The sequence below is a fragment of the Chondrus crispus genome, genomic scaffold (assembly GCF_000350225.1).
Source record: "Chondrus crispus Stackhouse genomic scaffold, scaffold_227, whole genome shotgun sequence".
Taxonomy (NCBI): domain Eukaryota; phylum Rhodophyta; class Florideophyceae; order Gigartinales; family Gigartinaceae; genus Chondrus; species Chondrus crispus.
This window is the reverse complement of record NW_005179105.1, coordinates 100,639-111,442: the sequence shown is the minus strand read 5'-3', so window position 1 is coordinate 111,442 and position 10,804 is coordinate 100,639.

The window sequence follows — 10,804 nt, the reverse complement described above, 5'->3', positions numbered from 1 at the left end:
ATCGGAGGCTGACTGCGAGAACACGATCTCAGATCAGAGGAAGGTCCCCCGCTCCCTCACGGGCACGATGCTTAAAACCGGACCCCAACGTCGACGCCTCCCTCGCGGAGGCGCTGAACGCAGGCAAGCACGCGAGTCAGTTGGCTAGCGGCGCCACTATGACGAGCAGAAACGTCCCCCCCTCGCCTTGCCGCTGGCCATGAACCTGAGGACCGGGGCGCTGATCGCGAACGTCAACGCGGTTGGCAGGCCCAGATGCAGGATAGATGTATGTGCCGCTGAAAAGCAAGGACGTTGACAAGCTGACGGTGGGCTTGGGCCAGGAGGCCATCGTGGGGAAGCGAGTGATGGGTTGCCGAAGGAGAGTGTAAGGCGGGAACACTCAGAATGATGCACGAGGAGAGGCGTTGTCCTCGTCGACCACCACGCGGACCAGCTCGCGAAAACGCTGTCGAAGAGCTGTGACGGAACACGGTACAGCAAAGACATGCGAAGCGTTCGAGGGAGGGCCGTTCTCCGACCTCTGGCTCTCTCTACCGATCATCTAACAAGCCGTAGCCGAGGGATGGGAATCGTTGACTTCGGTGCCGGAGCAGGGGAACCCTTCCGCTCGCGCAGGCTAAAAACACGGCTCCGGCCACGCGGCTACGCTCCGCCGCTCAGATGCACGGCGTGGCACCCACCTAATCGCCTCTCACTCGGGGAAGGCGCCGACAGCGCGCAAGGGGGGCGAGGAGGAGAAGTTACTGCGTTCCGCACACACATCAAGTTGGGCAGAAGGAGTTGGGGATCGTCCGGCCAATGGGACATCGTTAAATTGGGTACCTCAGAAATTGCCCATGTGCGCTCCTCAACCGCGTAAGAGCAGCCCGACCAATGGGAGCTCGTTAATTCCGCTTGGGCTTGACCATCATCACGTCTGAGCTCCCTCCGTCTTCCGGTCCCCGCGTCCCTCCTTCGGACACGCCGTCCCCTTTGGACCGAACGAGGAGGTCGCCAGCAGGCAGAGGACGGAGAGGGCGGCGGACAGAGAAAGGGATGCCGCACGAAACGGCACTGTACGCTCGACCGTCGACGTTGCCGCCGCGCACGCAGCCACGGGCGCCTCACGAGACAGGGCACATCACGCAGCGCCCTCCCGTCGTACGAGGGTGACGCTCGGGAGCCGGCTACCCGCGGCGAAGCTCGTTTTCTTTCTCGAAACTCTCGCGCGTCGGCAAGGGGAACGCGGCTTTGAGGATTCCAATTCGGTGTTGTTCCACGAGGCGTAAGGCGTACAGTAAGAAAACCTTGTACACTAAGTGACAAGGACATGCCCCAAGGCGAGACGCGCAGCCAGGGGACGGGGAACGGTTCCCGGGCCGGGTGTAAGAAGACCTTAACACCTGGGAGTTGGAGGGCAATATGGACCGCGCATTTAGAGACGACGACGGGACCGGGATAAGTCCCGCCGCGACGAGGTCCGGACGGAGAGCGGGGAGTGTGACTTCCGACGTGGTTGGAGGTTATCACGAGAAGACCTCGAAACGTTAAGGAAGGATTCGGATTTCTTTACGGTGACTACTGTCGCGAACGCTAGCAACTCAGGTGGCGGAAGCAAACGGACGCTTAAGGGCCTAACGAGAAGGGGATTAACGGAGGCCGCTGAGGGATCGTCGGGGTACTCGACAGCTCAACGATTCGGATCGTTGGAGGATTCCAACGATCCTGGAGCACGCGCCCTCGGGGGGCAATAAATTGGATGAGACGGCAACTCGGGCTCCATTTCATGGAGCGGAGGAAGTGTGGCCTCTCCGTGGGGAGTCCAACGTCGAAGCGGGTCAGCAGAGGTCGCAGGTGCGTCGGTAGTCGAGAGGCCGTACGCGCGACGCTCATAAGGATCTCGAAGATTCTGCCGCGGCGTGGACGCAGCACGCTCCGCGGGCTCAACAAGAGCGGCTCTGAGCGCGTCACGTTCTCCGCGATACCGATCGCGGTCGACGACGGCGCGCTAGAGATCGCTGGCGCAACGTGAGGAGGCCCCGCGTAGGACCTCGAGCTCGCTCCGGGCGTCGCGAAGCTGTGCCGCAAGAGAGTCACGTTCAGCGGCAAAAGACTGACGCTCCGTTTCGAGGCGACGCGCTTCGCTACTGCGCTCATGGTACCAATTCGTCAGGGTCCGGAGTAGACCCTCCACTTTCCGGGTCCGGTCAATTAAGCTCCCCAGGGCGCGGGACAACCTGGGGATTGCGGTGATCTCGCGACGAGCTAAGTCGAGACTAAGTGCAGTGAGCCGCGGAGTACCAGGGTATCCAACCGATCCTAGGGAAGGCAGCGGAGGCAACGTAGTCTCCGCCGCCGTATCGTGACCGACTTCGGAATGAGCCTGCACCGCGTCGGCCCCAGCCAATGCGACGGCTGGGGACTCGCCATCGAGGTCACGATATCTCTTCCGCCGTGCCTCTCGCGCCGTGGACCCGACACCTCCTTTGCCACGAGAGGGACCCACCGCGCTGGAGCCCGCATGAGCCACGAAGGCGTCTCCTTTTAAATTGTAAGCGAGGGAGAAGCTCTGGGCTCCGGTTGTGTAGTCAGTCCACGGCCGCCGATTGCGTTCGGTCACCGCAACGGCGCGGTGCATCAAGTCGAGAACCGAAGAGTAGGTCCACGGGACAGACAGGGAGCCGCGCTCCAAGGGGTGCAACGCCACGTCGGGCAGCGACGGCGCGACCCGACCAAGAAAGGACAGCACACCGATGGGCTGTACGAAAACGCGCCCGTGCAGGGCGACCTCGCTCATGAAAGCGTTGCAAGTTGACCACGCCCATTCAACCTCGTAATTGCAGACCAGCTCCTCGTAGGCGGGATGCTTCGAGTCAGTACCAGCGAAGCCGAAATGCTTCAAAGCGTAGGGGAGTAACGGATGCACCCCCAACAATGGGAGTGCCTCCCCTACGCTTGGAGGGAGTTCTGGGAAATCCCCCCGCGATAGGCCCCGGGAAAAGGCAGTGGACGGGAAGACGCCGCCGTCGTCCTCTTCATTATGCCGGTACGCCGAACAATCGTTGGGGGCTAAGGCAATACTATGGATACGCATAAGCGCGCAGGCGGACTTTTGGAGAGCTGCGCGAGCCCGGGTGTGAGCACGAGGACGGGGGCTGACGTACAGCCCCGCTACCTCCGAGAGGACCAATCGAAGGGGATCTCGAGGGCCCCGACGGAAGAGATACGTCGACATTCGGTCGACGTATTCCGCCTCTTCGATACTATAGACGAACGTCCTATCACTTGGTATCTCGTCCGGAATTTGAAAAGGAGCGCCGTCGCCCTCACACAAGAGACGACCCAAGGCAAGGGACGCCTCTGCTGCTAGGCCACCCTCGTAGATGGCGCGGACCCGGTGTAGATCGGGGCGCAAGTGCGCCCTCGCCAGGAGCTCACCGACGGTAACTCCCGACCGAGCGTGGCGGCGCCACGCGTAGTTCAGGCGACCAAGCGGCAACGAAATGGACCGCTCTAGGGGCACCCCCAGCCACTGCGTGGAGGTGTCGGACACCTCCTCTTCCGCGATCCGGCCGAGCCGAGAGGAAGTAGTCGGCGCACCCGGGCGCCGACAACTTCCGGAGGCCCCGTATGAGCCCACGACGGGCTGGTACGGACCATCGCGCGGCCTTATCGTGAATCTACCGCCGGGTGGACCACCCGCGCCATCGATTGGCGCAGGCGCAAGGGGCATCGGAACCCCCGTCACCAAGGACGGATGGGCCGCAAGAGGCGGAGCGACGGTCGGAAAGGGACCGATCTCCTCGGTTACTGTAGACGTTCGGGGGCCTCGGGATTTTCGGAATGGTGTCGGGGTCCACCAGGGCGCCGGAGCGGAGGAGTTGGGGGCGACCGAAAGGGACTGTGAGGGCACCTCCTCGACGGGGGTGCGGTCGTCCATAGCCGATGAGCAAACGGCCAGCTCGTCCGACCCACTGCCTGGGACTGGCCGAGGAAGCGTGATAACGCCCTGAGGAGTAGTGGGAGACGGCATATCGATGATGCCAGGACGTGAGCCGAGTATGCAGACGGGGGAGAAAGCGAGCTCGAGGGCAGGGAAAAGAAAGAGTGCTCGCCCGGTGTAGTGCAATACGCACCTGAAAAGGGGGGTGAAAAGAAAGGAAAATATTTGGATATGAAAAGTAGTTCGGGTTGGGGGACACACGTGTGAATAATTGCACAGTTTTAATTTTTATTTATTTTATTTTATTTAGTTAATTAGTTGGCATTAATTTTGCTGACACTAGATTAAATCTAGGATCTAGCGCCCCGAGCTACTGTAGTGGCTCCGGCGGGGCGATATATACCTTAGCCCTCTGACCGCCAAGTCAGTAAAGGTAACCCGAGTTGCCGGAGTTAGATCTCGCCTTCGTCGAAGACCGCCTCAGTTCGCGCGACGCGCTTCACTTCTACGCTGCTAACGACATCCTCTATTGCTCGGGGTCCCCTTTTCCTTCTCCTTTTACTTTTTCTATCTCTACTTCTTATCCTTCTCTATCTCTACATCTATTTTTCCCTTAATTGTGTTGGTTCCATTGGAGTCGGTTGCGACCGATCTGGTGTTGGTGTTTTAGCCATCGGGCAACACGTTGTGTAGCGCTGCTACTGTTTCAAGTTCCGTCGGAAGGCTGTTGTAACGACGCCTCCGTCGAAAGTCTTACTGTATAAGACAGAGTTGGTACCGCCTACCGCGATCGCGATCGCGCTGGTGAGGGTGTTTTTAGCCATCGGGCAACACGTCGGTAGTAGCGTTGCTACACTGTTACGATCCCGTCGGGTAGTGCTGAACAAGCCCCTGTCGAAGACCTTGAATTACACACAAGGTGCTGAAGACGCTCGTCAAGCATTGGCCTTAAAACTCAGCGAACCGCGGTTATATCCTCGTAGACAATCCCAACCCGCACTCTTCGAGCGCTCAAGTCTTCACAAGTCTCTACCACCATTATCCTCCCGGGCCGGGTGCCTTCCCTTAACCCCCCCGTCGGAGTCGAGCTACCGTGGAGCGCAAGCCTACACAAGAGGAAAGGGAGTCTCGAACGCTCTGTAGCGCGTGCCATCGGCAGTGGTTGTTGCTGTTGTTGTTCTTCTTCTTTTTGTTTGATCGTCGGGCTGTGTTCGCGGCCTGCCAGGCACATTGCACTACACCCAGTCAGAGGAAGAAAAGCGGACCCCCTCGAAAGGGGTAACAAGGTGATGCCGAGGGCGACCCCAGAGGGCGTGCACACGACCGCCCGGTTAAGAGAGGGCGACGGAGACGAAAGGGAAGCGAGATCGCCGGTTGCAGGGAAAAGGGGCGAGGAATCAGAGCGCGCGCGAAGGAGCACGGGGCGAGACGCCGAGAATACCGCCCAGAGAGCGGAGTCGTGGTAAGGAGCGGAGGGGACCGTATCGAGGACGCAGTTAGACATGGCTCGCGCTCTACAACCACCCGTGGACGCGGACGTCCCCGCTTAAAGGGGGGGGGCGTGTAGTATAACCCCCCCTGGGGCTTTTTAGTTAGATTAGATCAACAATGGATCTAGTGCTGTAGAGCCCGATGCTCTACAGTACTGCCGCGCCTGTACACGTGTACACGTGGAACGGAAGCGTGCGTGCACACGTGTACTGTCAGCCACGATGGCCGACAGTCTTACAGTACGGTCCGATCCGTGCTACAGTAGACCACTACAGTACTTCGGTACTGTAGTGTTATAGGTTGTTTTGTATATTAAATATGGAGCAGACCGGCGGCGGTAGAGGAGGACAAGCACGGACTTGTCACCCACCGACCGTCAAGGTCCGACTTCCCGCTTATTCTAAGGTAGCGTTCGCTAACTACCTTAGAGCGGCACCGAGCGCGGGTTGAGGACGCGCGCGGTACGCCCACGAGCCGGCTCCGCCTCCGCCCGTCGGTACTGGATCGTTACCCAGTACCGCGCCGGGGCGCCGAGGTGTCGAACCGCTCGCGAGTACCGGCGTTCTCCCCGTTCCCGCTCTACCACGCTACCCGGGCCCGCTGCCCGGTGCCATTAGCTGGTGTCCCGCTTCACCCCCGTCTTCCCGATCGACAAGGGTCTCGGTCGAACTGCGCATACACCCCTATCGATGAGGGAGATTATGCCACAGTTACGTTCCCGTCGGGTAGTGCTGAACAAGCCCTCGTCGAAGACCTTGAATTATACCCAAGGTGCTGAAGACGCTCGTCGAGCATTGGCCTTACAACCCAGCGAACCGCTGTTACATCCTCGTACACAAGCTCAACCCGCACTCGCCGAGCACTCAAGTCTTCACAAGTCTCTACCACCATTATCCTCCCGGCCCGGGCATCTTTCCTTACCCCCCCGTCGGAGTCGAGCTACCGTGGGCCGCAAGCCCACACAAGGGGAAACGGAGTCTCGAACGCTTTGTAGCGCATGCCATCGGCAGTGGTTGTTTCTGTTGCTGTTTTTCTTCTTTTTGTTTCACTGTCGGACTGTGTTTGCGGCCTGCCAGGCACATTGCACTACAGGTATCCGCTACCCTCTTTCTTTGCCACTCGCGTGACCCGAGGAGCGCTCCTCCTCTCTTCGTCAGTTTCCTCCCTGGTCGTCCCCCGTCTTTCGCCAGATATCCTCCGCCGCTGCGCACGACGAGCATTCCAGCAGAGCTACCCACCTCTCTACATCCTGCCCACCACAAAAAATATAACTTTTGACACAAAAAATAATTTCCAGAGGCGCCCAGTAAGGTACCAGTGTGCTGTTGCAGATACCAACTGCAAGCGTATTCGCAGTAAGACTTCCAAGTGTGCTTGGTTGAAATATTTAGACCAACCTCCCAAAGAACAATCAAATACGTAAACAAAAACAATAGAAACGGCCTTCAGTTTAGTTCAGCACGGATCATAGGAACGTATAACGCCCCTCCAGCGGCGACCTCAGGCGACAACAACAACGAACAGCCGGGCAGCGAACAACAGTCGCGACAAGACCGACGAGAGGCGACAGCAACTTCAGTAACAAGCAGCTACAATAGCGACACAACAGCCGTAGAATCCAGTTCCCTCTCTCGTGCCCCCGATCGACGCCGCCTTTCCCTTTCGCGTTCCTTCCTACGCTCATACATAATTCAGAAGCTCTACAATTTTCCCTACAGTTTGCATCCCCTACAACGTTCCTCACAGCCCCCGTCTTCCTCCCCTCTAACGGACGAGGACGTATCGATACCCGTTCGCGTCCTCGCCCCCGCGCATCGTCCCCAGACTCGCCCTGCTCGAGCCGTTGGGAATCGTATCAGACTACGGCCTTCTGTCGCCCAGTCCGCATCCCAACGGTCTGCGGGCGGACAACATTGAGCCTCCGTTCAACGATACTTCCTTGCACGGAGCTGACACCGCCGTACAGTGTATACCAATCGGGATCCTTTATCCGGGCAGATCCCGATCCTGAAACACCGGCGGTGAGATGCTGTGCCTCGCTCATCCAACAATGTTGTAAATGCTTTATTCATTGACTATTGTTGCGAATGTTATCTCCGGCGGCTCGAAAAGCGTGTGTCGCTAGTTGGTTGCGTAGTGTGTTGTGACGATGGATCATGCCGAAACCTTTGGGGCAGTGTGTAGCGTGATCTCCCCGGGCGTCCATGTGATGTGAGCAGTGCGAGCAGCGAAGCGGGATGATTGAATCGCTGTAGACAGGGACGTATAGATGTTGGCGGAGCATTACTGACCACTGCGCAGAGTGTACTCGAGTGATAAGAGAAGGGTGTGCTGTAAGGAAGGTAGAAGCGCCGGCCGATAAAAGGGAATGGTAGCGCACACGGTGACGAACTGATATCGGGGTGTGGTCTGTTGGGTTGGGGCGGGTGATCCAGTAGTCTTGTTGCCAAAACCAGCGTGAAGCAGCTGCGTGAATAACCTGAAATAGGAAGTGGTGAGTACCTTCAGGTCGCTGTGCAAGTGCGTCCGGTTCGTATTGGCCAAGGTCACAGTTGGCCATAGTAGAGTGGGTAATTGGGTAAGCGGGTGGGCGGTCAACTGGTGGGAGTTGGCGAACGGAGGTGTGTACGAGCAAGGCCGAGGTATTGCGAAACAGGGAGGCCTTGACAGCCTTGAAGGCGGTGTGGAGCGGAGGAGATGAGACTGGCGGCGTATGATGCGTGCATGAGCCGGGTGAGAGCGATGAATCCGTGGCCCCCGAAGCGGAAAGGGAGGCTGACTTGTTGGATGACTGTAGTGGACAAGGGGATAGTATTAATCTTGGAATAGGCCCTGTATTGGTGTTCGTCGAATTGGGTGGCGAAAGGGAGCGAAATACGTGGGGGAATGAGTCGGACCAGATGTTGAACACGACAGGCAGATGCGCACACTCAGTGGAGGTGGAACTTGATGCGGGCGTCTGGAACGGCTTGTAGAAGGTCCAGAGTGTCGTTGCAAGAAGCAAGTTTTTTGGACATGTGTTCCTCTATATACTCTGGAGTGCCTATCGGGGAGCCAAGGAGGTCAATTACGTCCACGGAGATGTGTTGGGGCGAGAATATGGGTGAAAAAGCTGCCAGTGTGGCGGCATGTGCTGAGGGCACGAAGACGCGCGTCTTCACTAAATTGATGTAGAATTGGTGCCGGGTTCCTGCTGCGTGCAGACATCTAACAACGGTGAGGATTTGAGAGAGTGGTCAGGCTAGCGTGACGTCGTCGGCGTAGGCTGCCACCAATGGGAGGTTACAAACTTCCGCAAGCTCACGCAAGAGCTCATGGACGGAAAGGGAAAAAGGAGCATGCTTCGCGGGTCACCTTGTTGAGCCCCTTCGCGGCTTTGGATCAACAGTGGAGGGGAAGCGGGTATGATTAGGGGTGGAGCTGAGCCGGCGTATATTTGGTTACAAAAGCGGGCGAGAGAGGGCGCTCGTAGAGGAAGGGTGTCCAGAAATCGCTGGCGGGAGCAACGGTTGAAAGGGTTAGCATCGATGGAGACCAGGACGAACTCCGTGCTGCCGGCATGCCGATCTGTCATCATTCGTGTGTCATGTATTATCGCGTCGAGGCCGGCGCAGATTCCGTTGGCTTTTTGTATTGGGTGTAGGTATTCACGTGTATCGTCTATGGCGGCGGGGGGCAAGGTCTTCATCACAACACGACGGAGCACCTAGCCTATAGCGATTGGTCTAATTTTCTCAGGACGGGGATTAAGGGGAAGGAGAGTGGCCGCTGCCATGAGTGGGATTGTTTGGGTTGGGAGATTACCAGATGCGAGGATCCGAATGAGCTTAGTGAGAGCAGACAGACCTGTTACCCCTGCTTGGGGCGTGATGGGGCTGGTGACCAGGAGGTATACAAGGCGAGGGGTCATGAGGTCCGGTCCAGGCGCCGAGTGGGGATGGAGAGACCTGGCTGCTCTCTGTGGTGGAGGTAGAAGATCATGCTGAGTAATCGGGATAATCGGGGTGGCAGGTGCGGGGTGGAGGGCAGAGAGCGCGGCCTGCTTGTTAGGGTCGTTCAAATTTGCTAGCGGGGCGTTGGTCAAGGATTTCATGGCTCTTCCATATTGCGCTTCAGAGGCCAAGCGCATTGCGCGACCGAGTCTTCGGGAGGCTGGAGTGGTCGTGGGCCTTGTCCGGGGGTGGCGGATGTGCCACCTGTCACGTGCGTTGTGAGCTTCCAAGACCTCGCGCCTTAGGGCGGGCCATTCAGCCTCGGAACAGGCACGGCGGAGGCGCTGAGATAAAGCTCGACGTTGGCCTGATTGTGTTCGCCATCCAGGCTCACCACGGAAAGATCGTCGGAGCACTGCTGTCGGGAAGAGGTGGAGGCGGAGACATGCAGCGTGCATGTCTAAGGGGGAGCGGCGAGTTGATGCTTTTGTGATTAGGCGAATGAGGAGCAGCACCGTGGCGTGCAAGCACGGCCCAGGGATAGAGTGGAAGATGTCAGAGGGCGGAATGGGGAGCGGAGAATTTCTTCAACTGAAGGAAGGGGAGAGGAGGAAGAGAATGAAAAAGGCGTGTTGTGAGCGAGGGCGGGTACCTGGGACGAGGGCGTAGCGGAGGATGCGAGGGACTTTTGACTGACTGTGATGACGAAGGGTGCGGGAGCGGAACCGCGACAGAAGAGGAGGAGGGACTGCGGAAACGGCGGGGCGAGGGGAGAGCGGCGGAGATGGAGAGGGGGCATTTGCGCAGGGCATTGGGGGCGGTTGAGGGGCCGGCGTGGCCAGGTAGCAGCTGGCAGGCGGGGGAGGGGGGAGCGCTTCGTAAGGGGAGGGTGGGTGGAGGGGATTGTAGGGTGGTCGGACGAGGCAGGAGGGGAGGGAGGGGGAGGCGGAAGGAGAGAGGGGAGCGGGGGAAATAGCTGAGGGCGCATGCGCCGTTGCTGGGTCGTTGGCAGCGACCGTGGCAGCGGCATCACGGGTGGGTATGTTGGGAACAAGGACCGGAGAGGGCAGATCAGGAGGCCAAGCTGCAGGAGGACGAGCAGGCGAAGCAGGTGGAGCGGAAGTCGAGACGGCAGTGGGAGTCCGGGTAGGGGCCTGGACGGGGACTTGAGGGGCGGCAATCGCCGCAGTAGGGGCAGAGGCGTACGTCGGAGAAGGAAGGGTGGTCGCAGGGCGGTAAAGAGCGGGGAGAGCCACGCGAGTAGAGGGTCCGGGTGGATTATGGCTGGTTGACTGGCGAGGGGTGATCTCGCGGGCGTGAGCCTGAAGCGAGAGGACCAGAGCTTGACGGATGGGTAGCAAGTGCGACGTTTGAGGAGACAGAGCGCCTCGCGGCGTATGCGGCAGACAAGTCCGGCGGCGGCGAGACAGTCGAGAGCGGAAGCGGTGGGGGGGAG